The sequence below is a fragment of the Cyprinodon variegatus genome, unplaced genomic scaffold (genome assembly GCF_000732505.1).
Source record: "Cyprinodon variegatus isolate N-32 unplaced genomic scaffold, C_variegatus-1.0 Scaffold145, whole genome shotgun sequence".
Classification (NCBI taxonomy): Eukaryota; Metazoa; Chordata; class Actinopteri; order Cyprinodontiformes; family Cyprinodontidae; genus Cyprinodon; species Cyprinodon variegatus.
In genome coordinates, this window is record NW_015150598.1 from 1,096,986 (window position 1) to 1,114,961 (window position 17,976).

Sequence of the window (17,976 nt, forward strand, 5' to 3'; positions counted from 1 at the left end):
TGGGTATCTTAATAAAACTAAAATAATAATTTATCTCATTGCTGTTAAAATGTCGTTGAAATGCCACACAGGTTAACTTTACTTTATAAAATGTATGAACTTTTAGATATTGCTTAAATCCACATGTCTAATTTTAAAGATAAGGGACTCACATATTACAAGGTGAACAAGTCCTTCATGCTGTGTGGTAGTCGGGTAATTATTTTAGTAAAACTTTTTCAGAGAAAAAAAAGAGATGGATTTAAATACTACATTTACATTTTATTTATATTTCCAGCGTTTTTTATTGTCATTACCAGTGTTGTATAGTAACGAAGTAAAAATACTTCACTACTGTAATTAGGTATATTTTGGAGTACTTTATACTTTCCTAGAGTATACATTTTTTGAGAACTTTCACTTTTACTTTACTACATTTATGAACTTAATTGCATACTTTTACTCCGATACATTTTCAGTGTTTGGTTTAGTTACTAAGTAAAAAAAAATAAGGTGTTTTGACCCCACCTACTGACTACAAAGTCAGGTCTTGCCTGGGCTTGTTCATCAACACCAATAGGATACACCTGTTTCGCAAAGCCAGTCTAAATTTATCCTATACTTGGTTGTGTATATTATTTTAAGTGAATTTAACCTTCAAAGTTTAACAAAATGTTAAAAAAAGTAATTCAAACTGCATTTACTTTTTACTTATACTTTTTACTACATTACTTGAGTACATCTATTTTTACACTAATTCTTATATTAAAGTACAAGACATTTCAGATACTTTAAGACTTTAACTCAAGTAACATTTCAGTCAGTGACTTGGACTTTTACCAAAGTCATATTTTGGAGAGGTACTTATACTTTTACTTGACTCCGAGATTTCAGTACGTTAACACTGGTCATTACATGGTCACAAATACAGAGCAAGGAAAGGAATTCTCTGCTTTTAATCTGGTGGGCTGCCATTGTGCAGCACCTGGGGAGCAGTGTGGGTTAAGGGTGGCAGTCTGTGGGGGTGGGGCTTGAAATCTGGAACACAAGCGCAATGTCCTAACCACTAGGCCATCACTCCCCAAAGCAGGCATTAGCATGAAGCGTTTCGCCTAAGGACCCACACTGGCAGTTCATTCCCCCCAGGACAGGTGACTTACCACTTGAGCCAGCCAGCCGCTCAAAATTCATTGCGGCTGACTGGTTAAGCTTTTGTTCTGGAACCCAGTGGAGCCTGTGGGGATCAAACCGGGCACTTGCATCCTTCTCAGAGCACATGCGCACTGCTCTAACCCACTAGGCCAACACTCCCCGCTTTGTAAACCAGTATGGAACAACCTGCAGATTTGGGCAAGAATACATTAGATGTAGGAAAACAAAGCAGGTCTCCTCCTGCATGGACGGTATGAGGGACTTTCAGGACGAGGTAGCAGCCTGTGCCTGTGAGACAGCGCTGAGGGAAGCAGGGAGAGAGACTGACAGCAGCCCTTGCAATTGTTCTAACATACTCACCAAAAACAGAGTAAAGTCAGTAGATTTGTGCTTAGTCTCTTTTTTTGAGGTTGCTCCAAGGGTCAGAAAAGTCCCCAAATATAGAAACAAAGCAGCTAAGTCGGCAGCACTGTACTGTCGTCTCCAATTGATCGATTCTGAAGGTGTGGCAGCTTTTATTTTACAGTGGCAGTGCACCACAATCAGTTACATGTTGAAGAAAACCTGAGACAGGGGGGCTCCAACTGCCCTCCACAGTTCAATAACCTGACTGCTGAGTTAACTGGTCTCTTCTAATTACCCCATATCACAGTTTCCCTGCATGTGTCTCTCACCTGCCTCTGCAGGATATATAAGCATCAGACTCCCTGCAGGGAAAATCTGGATGAACAATGGATGATGGGAACATCGATCATTTCAAGAGGCTGTTTAATTCTGTTTGGAAATGAGGAATAACCAGATGGTCAGCAGGGAAAGCCTCGTGGGAAGCGGCTTCTTTCAACTTTAGCCTCTTCTGCTGCAGAGGAAAACAAAACTATCAGAAAACAGTAATTCTCTTCTAAATATAGGCCAGAGATCCTCACCCATCCATCCAATACTCTGGTTTTCCCACTTCCATCAGAAAAAAAAGATAACGGAACATTGAATCCAAAACAAACAGACATTAAACACTGCTTTTTCCCTAAAGCTGCGAAAGCAATACGCCACTTTAGTCACACTCACAATTCACCAAAATACATACATACAAACACATATCACTCTGCAGAAACACATATAAGCCCCCCTGCTGACCATCAAATGAAACAACAGCCCATTTCACAGAATACTGCAGCAATAGCTGCTAAACGACATAATCTGCATATTGGGGGTAAATCAATACTAGCAAGAAAGAAAGTCATAAAAAACATTTAAAACTCAGGATAAACTTTATTAAAAAAGATCAAGTTTTCCAGAAGGTTATAACTTCAACTGAGACTAAATTATTTTGGTATCAAATTCAACTTAAAGACAGATAACAGAGGAACACAGTGGGTGAGGTTGTGTCGGAATTAAATGCAGTTAGAATCTATTTTAATTACACAGGTAAAAAAAAAAAAACACACAAATATTATATTTACATCCCAATTTTTAACTCAGAGGGTATCATGTGTGGCTCATGCTCAATGGGGAAACAGGAGAGTCACTTTTCTTTGACTGTAGAAACATGCTGCTACAGCGTCTGGCTCAGTGTTTTAGAGGAGGGTGGGGGGCGCTCACTCACTTATTGATGAACACATGAAACTCAGCTGCTTCCATGTTGTCACCAACATGCTCCAACAAGAAAGGAAATAGCCGCTTTATTTGTCGTGATTCATTTCTGAAAAGAAAATTGCTAAAAAGGTCTGAAAAGTTAATATATAGTAAGTAAATATAGCAACACAGTTTCCGCGGCCATTGAACCCAATAAGACGTTTGTTAATGGCAGATTTCCAATATTGTGGTAAAATTTTCAGTTTAATCAGTGGCTGTGCTGCAATGCTGTGGGGAAGAAGCCCAAATGTCATTCAAACGGTGGTTATGCTCATAAAAAAATAAGCTTTTTTCTGCATAACGGTGACGTTTTTTACCAATAAGCCGTTACTGGACTCTGAATACCACCTGCTACATTCATTTCTTTATGTACACAGTTTTATAATCATGTCTTAAACAACTGTTGCTGTTTTTTATTTTTTTTAAGAGTTAAGGGTGTTAGTTTGTTTTTGTTTATTTTGTTTTCTGTGGGTGTCCTATGTTGAGGGTGTCTTTAAAAGGATTGGAGGTAGATACGTCAGCCGGCTGATATTTTTGCAAAAAATATGAGACTGTTTTTCTTGTTTCTGCATCACTGATACAGTATGTTCATCAGCAGTGCATTTAGCATCCATGCCACGTTAAAGCATATATATTGCCACAATCAGTGAAAACAGTGGACAGCTTCAAATATCTTGGTGTAACAATCGACAGCTCTCTCACATTTGACCATCACATCACAGACATTCATAAAAAAAGCCAACAATGACTTTCCATAATCCGGAAACTCAAAGGGCTCTATGTTTCACCACATCTGTTATTACTTCTGTACAAATCAATTATTCAGCCCATCCTGTTATACTGCTCTACTTGTTTCTTTAATCTTCTCACCGTTAAAAACAAAACCAAACTCACAAAGGTTACACACACAGCTGCTAAAATCATTGGACTCCCCACACCCAACCTCACAGACGCAAACCAACAGGCCATTGGACGTTTTTCACTCTCCATAGAACGGGACCCCACTCACCCACTACAGGACTACCTCATACCCCTCCCCTCTGGATGGAGGTACAGGGCACTCAGGTGTAGAAGGGCCCGTTTTGGCAGGAGCCTGATCCCTTCAGCCATCACCTTTTTAAACAAAAGGCCCCGTTGAGTGTATCATGTCTCGTATCGTGTCTTGTACTTGTGCTGGTGTTTACTGTGGTGTCTTTTTTTTTATGTCTTTGTGTAAACGAGCTCTGTGTATGTGAAAAAGAATCTACCCTTGGGGACAAATAAAAAAAAAAAAAGTCTAAAGTCTTTCTCCATTTTACATCCATTTGAATGTTTTTCATTTTCACATATTTTATTTCTGTCTGGGTCCAATATATACCTACATAACATTCTGAGCCACGCAGCTCAACAAAAATGAAGTATTTTTTCATTGTGAGTACATACATACATTCTTCATAAAATTATCTAACGTTTTAAATAATGTTTTAAAAAATTCTAAATATTTTTAGTATATTTTACTATACTATTTGTTTTTACCCAGTGAATGCATTTATTGTTGCCCTTATTGCTTCCTTTTAATCTAATCCTCATCACCTCTAGTTTTTTATGTAATGCATAAATGGACCCTTTTTGACAAAAATGCATGAGGAAATAACGATTCTACAAACGGCGTCATCAGTCCAACATGGCAGAGACTCTGGTGAGTCATTAGGGCAATTTATTCCTTCTGATTTCAACTGAATATAAATGTGATTTTCCTGACCTTTACAGTCACATCTGGTGCCCTGCATGTCACCCTTCATTTAAAAAGGAGCCTGCAGACGTCTTTAAGCCAAACATGAAGTTCCAAACTCTCAGCAAAGCATCCTATGAAACTAAAGGGGGAAATCTCTGCACAATTTCAAAGTCCTTTAAGATGATTTAGTGATGTAGAAATTCAGGTTTTAAAGACCTTAGCAACACCAGTACTGAAGATTGAAACCTTCAATGAACAAACTGAAATAAATCTTCTACCTGGAATTAGTTTGATGACCAAGATTTCACAAAAAGAAAAGCATAAAGAATCAGGGTGTAGATGTGGGCTCATGATTTATGCATTGAGCTGCAAATGTCCATATTTTAGAAACTTTTGTGCATCTCTGGTTGCCTTGCATTAACTTTTCCAAATGCTTTCTTAGATCATTTAACTTCTTTTTACCTTCCATCTAATTATTTTATGTTGTGGGCAAACGGGGCGTTTAATATGATATGAATTATGAAGTTGAAGGAAAGACCATAAATGTATAATAAAGCATTAAAATCAATAAAAACTCATATATATATATATATATATATATATATATATATATATATATATATATATATATATATATATATATATATTAGACAGCAGAGCCAAAGCACAGGCTGTGGGTTTGGAGTTTAAGGACAGCAGCATCTTCTGCACTGATATTTATCTGCAAAATAAATCCCTTAAAGAAGAAAAAGACAATTCACCACCATACGTTCCTATTTTCTCTGAGCTGATAAATAACACAGCTTTAAATGTCACCAGCTTTAAAAACAAGCCGTGGAATCTGTGCGGTTGAATAATGTGTCTGAATTGTCCTTGTCTTTGCCCCCTATGCCCCCTGCTGTCTCTTAAGCCCACTTTTATTGCCACGTAAATCTTCACAAACAATGAGCGGAGACAGGATCTTGGTAGACGAGGAAATATAATAGACTGCGTAATGACATGATGACATGTAATTAAGTCTTCACAGGCAGAAATGAAGATACCTTACTGTTACTGTGGACCGCTGATGTTCACGACTTCAGCTTGTGCTTCACTCATTGAAACGTAGAGAGCTTCTCATTAGTGCTGCATCTTCTGTGGGCGGACAGAAAAAAGAAAAAACACAAATGAGGAAACTTTTACTTAATGATTAAAGTTAACCAACTGAAAAATGCACACAGATATCAGTTGGAAATATGAAATTCATTTCTAGTTTCTAAATGCTGCAGGAGTAAATACTTATTACTTCCATAAACATTTGAAGTTTACATCCACCTAGAGTAAAAGTAGTTAAAACGTTATTTATAAAGCATTTTTTAAGATAAAACTCACAAAGTGAAGCCAATCTAAGCAAAATCAGATTTAAAACGATGAATAAAAAAGCAAAGAGAGCATTTAGTCCCACTGAGGGCGGGAAGAAGGGATCTCCGATGTTTTTTTTTTTGTTTTTTTTTTATTTTAAATGGATGACAATCAATAGGGCTGAGTATTTTCGCCAAAGTCCTGAACCGATTCGATTTTGAATCACACAGTTCTAAATCGATTCATTTCGATTCGATCTGTTTCTACAATAATGAAAGTGGTTCAACTGTTTCAAAATACTCATGTATTTTATTTTTTCCTATCATATTTAACACAAAATGCAAACTAGTAAATCGGACAGTTTAAACTTGAGATGTGAACAAAACTGTCTCAAAAGTGCAAACTTGTTTATGAAAAGTGAAAAAGTGAAGCCTCAGTTGAGCAAGCGGACGTGACACAGCGAGGACACAGCAGACATGCATGAGCTGCATTATCTCCACTGCAAAAACCATATGTGCAGCGTTGTCTGTAATAATTTGTTAATGTCTTCAGTCAACCTATTAGCTATATTTACAGCGATCTGGCTTGAAGTCATCTGGAGTGCATCTTTCCTGCTCATTTGAATGTGTCACTATGAATGCGTCACTATAAAACTAATCAATCTCATTCCCTAGACGTTGATTTTGCAAAAATTTAAAGGAATTGATTCAAATTTGATTAAATCGATTTTTTTACCCACCCCTAACAATCAGCAGGTTTTCAACACAGGACCTTAAGGCTCTGATAGAGGTGCAGGATGTAAAAGTTTAGCTATGTAAACGGCCTGATTCCATGCAACCCTCAGCAAGTCAAAACTAAAATCTTGAAATGCACTCATTGATAAACCTGCAGCCAATTGAGTTGCATTAAAATGTAATTTAAATCCCTTTATTGTCTCACAATGGGGAAATTCCCACCTCTTTTCTTTGGCTTTTGACACCATGTAGAGTGTTGATTTTATGTATACACATGTTGATTTTATGTATACACATGCATATTTTTATCCTGTGGGGGCAGTGCTTTTATTTTATCTTTTTTGTGCAGCACTTTGGAAACCTTGTGTTTATTTAAATCGTGCAATATAAATAAAGTGGATTGGATTGGAAATTCACTCTCTGCATTCGACCCATCCCCTTGGGGAGCAGTGGGCTGCCATTGTGCGGCGCCCGGGGAGCAGTATGGGGTTAAAGGTCTTGCTCAGGAACCCAGAGTGGAGACTGTGGGGATCGAACTTGGTAGTTCCAACCTTCTCGTTACACAAGCGCACTGCTCTAATCACTAGGCCAACACTCCCCTATAAGTGACAGAACTTTAAAGATCCATTCAGAGGCCAAGCAGCAGCTTTCTGCACAAACTGTAACCGCTCAAGTCACGCTCATTCTTTAAACGTGTACAAAGTGAATGATGAAAATCAATACGAGACAAAATGGATAACTATTTCCATTTCTGGATGAGGGACAGCAAGGCTAAGCTTGGAAATGTTCTGCAGATGATAGAAACTAAAAGACAAGAAATTGTACATGATTTTTCAGGGCAAATGTTGAGGTTATCTCAAGGTTTCTGAGCATTTGGGCAGATAAAAAGGCCCAAGGATCTACTTTATCTATATTGTTTTTCTTTTTTTTTCTGGTGCAAAGAGAATGATCTCAGTTCTATCCTCATTTAGCTGTGGGAAACGTTCAGTCTTCCAGCTCTTAACTGAGGGCAGACAGCTTAATAAAATCTATCCATCATTTGGGAAATCTCAGATGAAGGTGCAGTGCTTTGTTAGCTTCTAATATGTTAATTCAAAACATCGAGGGACACACCTGTGAATTTATCATAAGGCAGCACCTCAGACAGGCTGCTTCCCTGTGTAACCACATGATGTCAGTAAATTTATTTAAGCTCGTTGAAATGTGATTATTGGTCAGGAACTTCCTTCAACCTCCCTGAGAAGAGCCTAAGAAGTATACCATGCTACAGCAGGTCTAAGTCAGTGGAATCAAACTCAGATCCTGGAGGGTTGCTGTCCCAGGACTTTTAGTTGCCCTTCACACCTGAATCAAATGGTTAAACTAACTCAATAGCTCCGCTAATGAGCTCACATTGGATTCAGCTCTGTTGAAACTGAGATGCATTTAAAATCTGCAGGATACCGGCCCTCAGGGACCTTAGTTTGAGACACCTGCAGTAAGGTGACAACATCTATCGAGTCCTAGCAAAGACAAACTTCTTTCTTCTGGATTGGGAAAAGCAATGGAAAGCAACTAATACTTAATAAACAAAATGAAAACTTTGTAGTGCCATAGCAAGGCTTAAAAAGCATGATATAAACCTTTTATACTCTTTGGGAACAGGACATTTGCATAATGACCATTGATGCATTTGGGAGAAAAAATGGGAAGCTTGATTTTAGTCTTATTCTGTAAATTTCCCAGAAGAAAAAAAATGAATTAAAAATCTGTTTTGCAAGTATTTTAAACTAACAAAAATATATATAAATCATAGATATTTTTTTAATAGATGGTTTATCTTCCTTTAGCCTACTTTGGTTTTCTTTAAGGTCTGACCTTGCAGTTCTGAATTTGCTGAGCACTAAAAAACAAAATGCACTGCAGCTTATTTCATGCAGCTAAATGTTTTAAATCCAAGAGAAAATAAAGCGATTCCAAGATTATCCCAATTCACACATTAAAGTATTTCCCAAAGAATTAACATATTTTCCTTTTTATCAAGTTCAAAGGAACATTCTCTTGCCTTCTTAGTCCTGATGCATTGGATCAAAAGGGAAATATATATTCAGAAATGTTCTATAAATGATTGTTTATGTTTGTTTTGTTGAAGAAAAACCATAATCCCCATGTTTACCAAAAACATTATCATACTGTCCAAATCTCCAACAGACCAATTTTTAACCTGGAGAGAACGATTGAGTTGGTTTGGGACATGTTGCTGAAAGGCAACTGAATATAAAGTAGATCCAAAATATGTTTATAAATGTGAACAGTCATATTATAAAACTAAAACATTAATTTTCCATCTTCTGCTTGTTTTTATAGTAATACTGCATGTTTTGATGCAGCAGTTTGCAATCCAAAACGCCTCCTTCTAAACACTTGTTCAGATCATTTTGTTTAAATTGGGGCAAACTTAACGTACTGTTAATGTATGTTGAGGATGGGGCATCCTCAACATACATTAACCATACTAATGTATCCTGTAACACAGGAAAAACAACAGCATGAATGCTGATCCTGTTGCTTCATAATAAAATCTCTACTGCTCTACTGGAAAAAAATAATGCAACACTTTTGGCATTTACTTAATCATATTTAGTTACTTTAACACAATTGTTTTATGTCCTACCCTGCTAACATTGCATTATTTCAGTGTATTGCAGCTCAATTCTAGAGACTCAACCTGCTGTTTTGATCCTTTTTTTTTTTGTCTTTCAGGAAACAATAAACAATGTAATTCTTAGTAGTAGTATGTAAATCACAGCTTATGATATGTTGGTGTTTGATATTCAGGTGTTTTGTCACCAGATGACTGTGCACAGTTCATCTAAGATGTAAGATAATTTCTAATTTCTTCAAGTAAACCATCTGATTCAGCAGCTAGCAATTTATTTGCACAGTAGGTCGGATAGAAAAAGACATTTTGTTTTATTTTCAATCCCTCAGTAGTTGCACAGTTATTTAACTTAGAATGCTTATTATAAATGAAGACAACTTTCTTCCTTAAAAGTTTTGTCCTTAGCTTCTCTTTTAATTATATGTGTTTACTTTGTGTAAATCTGCATGCTTTGACTCACCCATCACTTTTCTGCTGATAAACTTGAATTCCCCAATTAGAGAACAATGGATGATCATTATTTATTATTCTAATAGATGGACAGAACAGAGTAAAATGCTAAAAGGATTGTGTGCAGGTCAATCAGATTGATCGACTTTAAAGACGGCTCTCGTTAGTCTTGCCAGGCTTCCTTACTGCCACTGAATGTCACTGGATGTCGGCCAAACGCTATAAAAGCGTCTGTCCTGCAGCCGTGACTTTTAAAGATGCAGGACTTTGTCTCATTTTATGTTAGAAGGGATAAAAAGTGTGGGCAGTCCCAAAAACGGTTACAGTCAGTCAATTAAACTATCAGTGATCAGGATGTTCCTTTGTCTCTTTAAAGTCTGTAGGGATCCAAAAACTTTTTATTAGCAAAACTCCAGAATAATTAGAGCCATTTTTTAGATGTTTTATTGTGTTTTTTATTGTTAGTCATTTACTTACATTAGGATATGTGTGAAATGTTCAAATAAAGCTCAGAACAAAAACTAAAGACCCTAGGATAAGAGATATACACGTTAAATGACTCCCATACCAACATCAGGTAAAACTATTACTGTAGCAGAAGCACGAAAAGGCAGATCAGTTAGTCATTCCATATAAAGACTTACATTTTAGGAAACGTAATTTTGTCTGCTTAAACTAAGACGATACACAGTAAAGAAACGTGTATTCAGGACAAAATCGCAGATGTGAGGTGAGAAAGTATGGATTGTGTTTGCTGCGGGAGGTACTGGTAAACTTCACAGATAAGATTACTCCATGAAGTAGTAACTAGGGATGCACAATTGGCCTCAATATAGGGCCAATGTTGGTCATTTGTGATGATTTTGGTACAATAATGAAACATGCTTCTATAAATAACTAGTTGTTGTCGTTTGTGTTAGTAGGAGGAGGGGAGGGGACTGGCCATGTTCATTTGGTCATGTGACAGTAATAATGCAGCACAGGATTATGGGTGTTAAACTGAAGAACAGGATTAACATTAGCACAGTGGGTATTTTTCAACAGTGTGCAAATGAAAGGACAATCAATCAATTATGGCCATAAAGGCAACATTAATATGGGCCCAGATTTCCATATCAGTCGATCCCTAAAAAACAACAACAGGTGAAAATAAGACCTTAACACATCAGTCAGCTTTGCCCAAAAATGGGTCTCCCTAACAACGACCCTAACCAGTCTGCTAAACACAAACACGTTTTTGAAGTGCCAATCACAAATTACAGTACAGATCCCAATTGAAATTCTATGGGCAGAATGAAAAGGTGCGCAAAGCAGTCAACACCCAACTATGGTTCTGTTAGAAGCAACAGTCCTAAACTACAGAGAGGTTTGATAAGGGAAATCCAAAATGTTTCAATCTTCTCATTGTTAATCTGGAATTTATTAAATTCAAAAGATATTTGATTCCAAAAGAACAAAATTTGAAAAATCCACTGGACTATGTTACCAAGTTTGAAGATGTTTTGCTTCCCACCCAAGACATTTTTCAATTAAAAATGTCAGACATTGAAGACATTTTTCAATTAAAAATTTTAATTGAAACATTTTTCAATTCAAAATGTCAGGAATAGCGTTTAGTTCGAGGTTTTATACAGTAGCCCAACAAAGCTTTATTTTTCTTTCGAAAACATGCAAATTGAAACAGACGAATGGGTCCAACCCTTTGGAATGGGGGTCGTTTGGCTTCTTTTGTCAGCCTTCAATGTCCATACTAGTGTCTGAAAGGAGGGTCGTTAAAGGGAATTGTTGGCCTGGCTGAATAGACGAGGTCCTTCGCTCTCCTGTACAGCGGCTGGGGCTGCAATAATAGCGGGCAGGGATTGACTCAATTGCTGCATTGAAGGTTTTTGAAAGCTGAAACCTGAGTCCACCCCCTCTGTTTAAGGTTGGTTTTTCTTTCTTAACATAGATGGCTTCGTTAGCACCCCTCTCAAACCACCTATTTTCTTTTTCCAAAAAGATATTTGACTAATTCAACTAAATTCAACAAAAACTGAAATATCTTCTTCTAATTTAGTCAGACAGTGAGGATAAAGGGTCTCAAACCACATAGAAAATATAAAACCCTATCAGATATGTGGATGACTGAGAGGCTGGCTCAGCTGTTTGCTCACATGAAAAATGTTCAAACAGCCAGAGCTCAGTGTTGCACTCAATCTAATCAAATATTTTACTAATTTGAGGCGGATAATTTACAGCCAAGCTGTCGAGGTTTCTGAGCCATCAGGGTTTATTAATGACAAGAAGAAGAGAACAACCGCTTGAATCGGATCTGGAAGAAAAACAAATGTAGGATTTATGTTTTTATTGTGAAATAATTCCACTCCACCAGCTTTCACTGTGATAGTTCAACATTAAAAAAAAAAGTTAAAAATTTTTCTTCGGGCTGAATAAATGAGGGACGAACTTTTTCTATTACATAACCTTGTAGGGTTTCAAATGTTTTCCTGGAAATGCCTTGCAGAGTTGAAATTTAGGGCCAAAGAGTGTGGGAAGGTGTTGCATTCATTTAAAGTGTGCAACCTCTCGCATAAAGTCAGCAGAAGGAGTTCAGAGAAACTTTAAATGTGTATCACACAGCATCCAGTCCTGTGGACACAGCCTCCACGGTTTGAACTCTTGGAAAACGCATTAATATTCTGAGAAAAAGAGCTTGATTAGATAAGGAAAAAAGCAGTGAATCAAAAACCCTACTTCCAGCAGTACTGCACTAACTCTCCCTACTTTAATTTCTGTTCCAGCACAAACAAACTTGACATGATCACATTTCTCCTGTTTCCAGCTGGGAAATGACTCCAAATGGATTTTCTTCCCTGTCGGGCTGCCTTTCGGCCTCCCACGGTCCACATTTCACCGAATAATAGAGCAGAGGGGAAAAGTAAACAACCGTCATTCCTACCGACCCTGAATCTACCAGGCTTTGTTTCATAACAGAGGAAACAGATTCTTTAAGGTTTCAATGTGCAAAAATGAAATCTTTAAGATTTTAATGTGTGCAAATTAAACTGAAGGCGAGAAATGTAAAGATGGGAGCATGGAAATATCTGCCAAACTGGATTAAAGCAGAGGAACCAAACATAATACTATATGTATGGTCCAGTAATCTGTGTCCTGCAAACTCTTCTGGAAGTTTCTGCATCAAAGCCGAAAGTTGACCATAAAACCAACAGTGAAAAAAAACAAAGAATTTACAGTCAAGTTCATTTTTTTAAAGGTCCGGTTTCAAATATGCATCTGAAGTGTTTGCAAACCTATTACAGGAACTCAGGTCAAGATTACAGAGAAAATAAGAAAAATAAGAAAACAGAAAACAAATCAACCCTCTTTTAATGTATCAATATAAATAAAAGTTTATAACCATAAGAAAAGTCGAATTTATGCATTGCAATAAAAAAAAAAAACTAAAAGCAAAACAAGAATGCTAAGTACAACATTTGTCATCATATGAAGGTTAAGACTGTGGTGTAAATAAAAGTATGAAGGCCAAAGTAGACCAAATCCAGACACTAATAACAGAATTTCTGGAGGTTTTACCATCAACAAAGCAAATTCTGTGATGTTCCCTTTTTCAGGAGCATGAATTGGATCAATGGATCAGATTTTATCTGCATTTACTCTGGTCTCTTATTTCCCTACAAATAAATTCAGAAGTATAAAAGTCTATTTTTAGCTTAAAGGGTTTTATTCACATTTAGTTTGGACACGGATTTTACCTCCTTTAGGATTCAGAATGAAAGTTTTGAAAGCATCTGAAGATGCCAAATAGTTCCATGATAAACGGTACATGTGTGGTCAGAAAGTACTGATTCTAGAACCAAAACCATATGTAACATGTAATGTGGCTAAACCGCCACCTATGGACTCTTCTGAATGTTCTCCCTGGTTGCCGAGCAGCATCATGTGGGCAGCGGCTCCAGTAACAGGCTGGAGGAGGTAGATAAGAGACAGAAACACTCAGGATGCACCGGGCGCTCTCCGGCTCATTTTGGCTTCCTGACGGTGGGAACTCAGCCTGCAATGGGCAGATGTTGAAGGGTTTGTGGAGAAGGTACATTCTGCAGTGTGCATCTTTTAACGCCTGCAGCTCTTCGACCTGCACGCAGTCCGGATGCATCAGCTTTGTAGACACGTTTCAGAGCAGAGACCGTTGAGCAGACAGCAGAGTTTGTGTCGCAGCGGATTTCTAAATGGTTCATCCTTCATGGTGCATTAGTGCTCTCACAGCTTTAAATTACAACGGAGAGAGATTAGGAATGCAGCCTTTAAATAACACATAATATACACAGCCACTGCAATAAATACTGCAATAAATTTCATATAAAAACTCAGGTAATGCAAGGGATTTTTTTTCTACACTTTGGATTTTTATTTTATTAAACTAGGTTGTTGTTTTTACTAGCTTAACTGCTAGAGGTGGAGATTTAGAGATTTTTCTGTTAAAAGATCTTTAATGGAGTCTTTAGTTCAGTTTGAGCAATTAAATAAAATGTCAATCGTTTCTGCAAAACTCTCTGAAGGTCCCACCACAGAATTCATTATTAACTTTCACCAAGACATTAAAACAACTTGTAATTTTGACTTTTTCTGTCGTTCAGTTGAAAATGAACTGCAGTGTTCAGCATTGTTCTGTTGATGACCCAGTTTGGTTTAAGCTTCAGCAGTTGGACAGAAGGACTCGCGTTAGATTCCAGAATATTTATGTATGAAGAAGGAGATCCTGATCCACTCAGTGTCTATAATGTACAAAAACAAACCCAGATCATAATCCCTCCACCACTGTGCCTTCCAGCTGGTATATGGTGTTTGGTTTTACGTGTTGTAGTCAAACATCTACTTTGGTCTAATTGGTCCAAAAGGGTTAAGGGTTAGGTGTCTTGTTTTTTTTTTGTTTTTTTCATCAGATGCAGTTTTGCTGACACATTGTTTTCAGAGACTTTCTCCTTTAACCCTTCCAAACCTGCCACCTGCCACACTGGTTAGTTAGTTAGTTTTCCTCTCATGTCCTTTAACCTGCTAAAAAGGTCTGGAGTATCTAAGACGGAGGTTTATCATGTTTATATCTGTGACCTTGGGCTGGATCTGTTGGGACATCCATTCCGAGCAAGATTAGCAGCCTCTGATTGTTTGTTAGAGACATAAGACCCTTTCCAGGCCTAATGGGCAGAACCAATAATTTCTTTAATGTTATTCCCAATGTCTTTCTTAAGGTCTTGCTGGTAAAAATGCACCAAACCTGGGTGCCTTTTTTCTTTTTAAAATTGGAGTTATCAATTGGAAATCTGACTTGCATCGTGTGTAAACATGCGTTAAAACCAACTTTTTTCAACTGGGTTCTTTCTTGCTCTCCTCTAAGTCCGATTTTCTTCCTCCTCCTTTATTTGCATCATTAATGGAAGGGTGCTAACATTGGCATTAGTTTCCTGAAACGTGCAATTCAAAAATAATCAGGGACTCGTCTGCAGGCAGTTAGTAAGTGTCACTTGTCTAACCTTTACCTCTTATGTAGGACAGTAGGAATCAATAGTAAACAAACCATGGCTAACTGCTAATGTTGCAAACACTACTGTACATCCACATGAATCAGCAAATACAAAAAAATCTAATGCTTATGCATAATTTGCGAGAAAAATAAGAAGGTATGAAAAAGTGTCAAACTGAGCATTATTACGTTTTTTGCCTCTGAAATTGTATTAAACATGAACTTAAAGACAATTTCAAAAGGATTTTAAATGTGAAATATGAGGTTATAACCTCCTTAATTTATAAAGGGTGTACTTACTGTACTTATCTTTACTGTATATGCACTGGAAAAATGATCTAGAAATAAGTAACAATGTTTTTAATGAAGTTTATTTACCCTTAATTTGAGTAGGTAAATGAGATAGTTTGCCAATGGAATGAGTATTTTTACTCTTAAAAGAAGAAAATAAGATAAAATGCACTTTAAATAAGACAATGCAATTGTGTGTTTTTTTTTATTTTAAATGTAAGTTGTCTTGTTCCATTGGCAAAACGTATCCTTTACCTCCTCAATCCAAGAACAAATGCACTTATTTTAAGAAAAAAACGACTTATCTAGATTTCGATTTTTTCAGTGTGTATCTTTCCGACCCTTAAGTCGGGTTAATTATTGATATATTTTTTACTGTATAAACCGAGCCAAACTTTCATTTTCAGAACATTTTCTTTGGACCGATTCCATCTGGTGAAAAGAAATCCCTACAAATTTCTAAACAGAAACAAACGGGACAGAATATATTCATTTATTAAAGCAGAACATGATGCTGATTCTCAGCGGTTTTCTAAAATAAGACTACTTTCCATTCCAGCAATTAGCACCCCTGTGCATTGGAAAAGCTTCTGAGATTTCACCACCCAAAATAAAAAAAACAAAAAACTAAAAATGCATTTCTCATTTCTAGACTCAGCATGCAGAAATTATCTCCCAGCACAGAGCAGGAAGTAAAAATGAAATAAAAAAGCCTTCAGGCACACAACTATTCATAGAGACATACACTCTGAATCCAGTATGGGGTCTGAACTCATGCGTCAGGAATAACTTATTAAATTAATACAGAGAGAAATGTTAAATGTGAGTCTAAAGAAAGTATCCATATTTATTTCTTACGTTGAGACTGAGAGGAAGACATTCCTGAGAAAATAGAATTTAGCATCTGATGTATAAACAATAACTCCTGAAAGCAGATGAATGCACAAAAGATGCAAACTGTGGTTATCATCTCAGAAAATGAGGAAACTTTCCAAAACAATATATTTTCCGCTGTTATCCTGGTGGACTTGAGTGAATATAAACACCCCAGCCTCCATGATCAACCTGACCCAGTTCAAATATTAACTGATGGTCCCTGTCGAGCCACGCTGGCCTGAACTCCCTTCAGGAATGAAGGAGAAATATTCGGATCCCTCCTCCCACTGCATGCAGGCGGGAATGTTGGCTGACAAGCAGATGCAACACAGGGATTTGTATTATTGATAAAACATCAGCAGCACAGCCCTTCCCCTGCTGCTCCCAACTGGAAGACGACAGGAAGGAGCTTCCCTTCGCTCCAGCTTTACTTGGCCGACAAGATGGAAAAGGAAACCTGAGAATTAAAAAAAGTCTCCTCCCTAAATGACACACAGTGTTTGACCCAGAAGGTGTACTATAAAACTTCAGCTGCTGAATGAATGAAGAGTAACAGCAGTTAATGTTCTCAGGATGCATACAGCTCCAGCTGCAGGCAAAGATAAACTGTTTTCTTATTTCCACTGGGAATAAAGGGCTGCTGCTGAGGGACTGTTACCTTATCTGCACCAAGGTAGAGGTACTGGACCAACTTACAGCAAGAAGCCAGCAGTAATTTATAAACCCACAGAAATCTAAGACTGATGTTACAATTACACTCAGTAATGCTAAATCTCAAGATAGCATGCATTTATTAAAGACACATGAGTTGAATAATGCAGTTGGATTTTTACTCCTTTAACCTGAAGGCCTCAGTGAGTTAAAGTTAATGACTGCATCTCTGATGAGGCCTGTTTTCATCAGAACTGTCATGAAATTTGGAGCGAACTTTTAAAATGTTAAGAAAAAAGAAAATGTGAATTAGACATGTTTCCATCCATTAAAGCAAATTAACTACATTACATTTGGCTTGGCTGTGATAAACAGGAAGTAGAGGTAGCAAACCAGTGCTGACCACAAATCTATAATCAACCATAGTTTTAATAAATGTGTGGCAATCAGGCAAGTTGAGCTAAAATGATCATGTCAGCTAGTATTAGTCACATTACAATACATTTCTGTGGAAACGTCAATTGGGACGCTGACAAGGCTGATTCAAGGAATTTGGGGGGCCCAAGCAAAAGCGCATTCCGATAACGGTGTCATTGTACTTTTCTGCCGTGACAATCACGGAATTTAAATCTCACTAGCGTTGAGACTAAAGATTATTTTGCAAAATTTTTTATGGACTTAAACCAGTTGAAACTAAGTAGTTCTGAACAGAGCATATTGGCAGATTTTTTTTTGTCTTAAATGCAAAATGTTGTATTTTATTTTCCAATTTTGGTATAATAACTGCTCTAAGTGGGTTGCTCTGTGAGCTAAAGGCGTCTCTATATTCCGGGTATCAATTAATCAATTAGTAAATTAGTTGACGATTATTTCAAAAGTTATGCCCCTTTATGCATAACTATATATATATTTATTAGGGATGGAACGGTTTATGAAAACCATCCGAACCGTTCGGTTTGACTGTCTCAGTTCGATTCGTGTGTGTTGCGTTCGGTTCATG

General features: G+C 37.2%; 1 protein-coding gene across 3 annotated transcripts in view; it reads right to left on the bottom strand.

Moving 5' to 3' along the window:
- gulp1 (GULP, engulfment adaptor PTB domain containing 1) overlaps positions 1 to 17,976 on the bottom strand; it is a 134,061-nt gene that overhangs the window by 79,318 nt on the left and 36,767 nt on the right. For 2 of the 3 annotated variants that reach the window (XM_015377019.1, XM_015377020.1), the window contains exon 2: positions 5,518 to 5,608. The gene's annotated coding sequence lies outside the window, so the exon portion shown is untranslated. The remainder of the gene's footprint in view (positions 1 to 5,517; positions 5,609 to 17,976) is intronic. The other variant, XM_015377021.1, reaches the window with a different exon arrangement.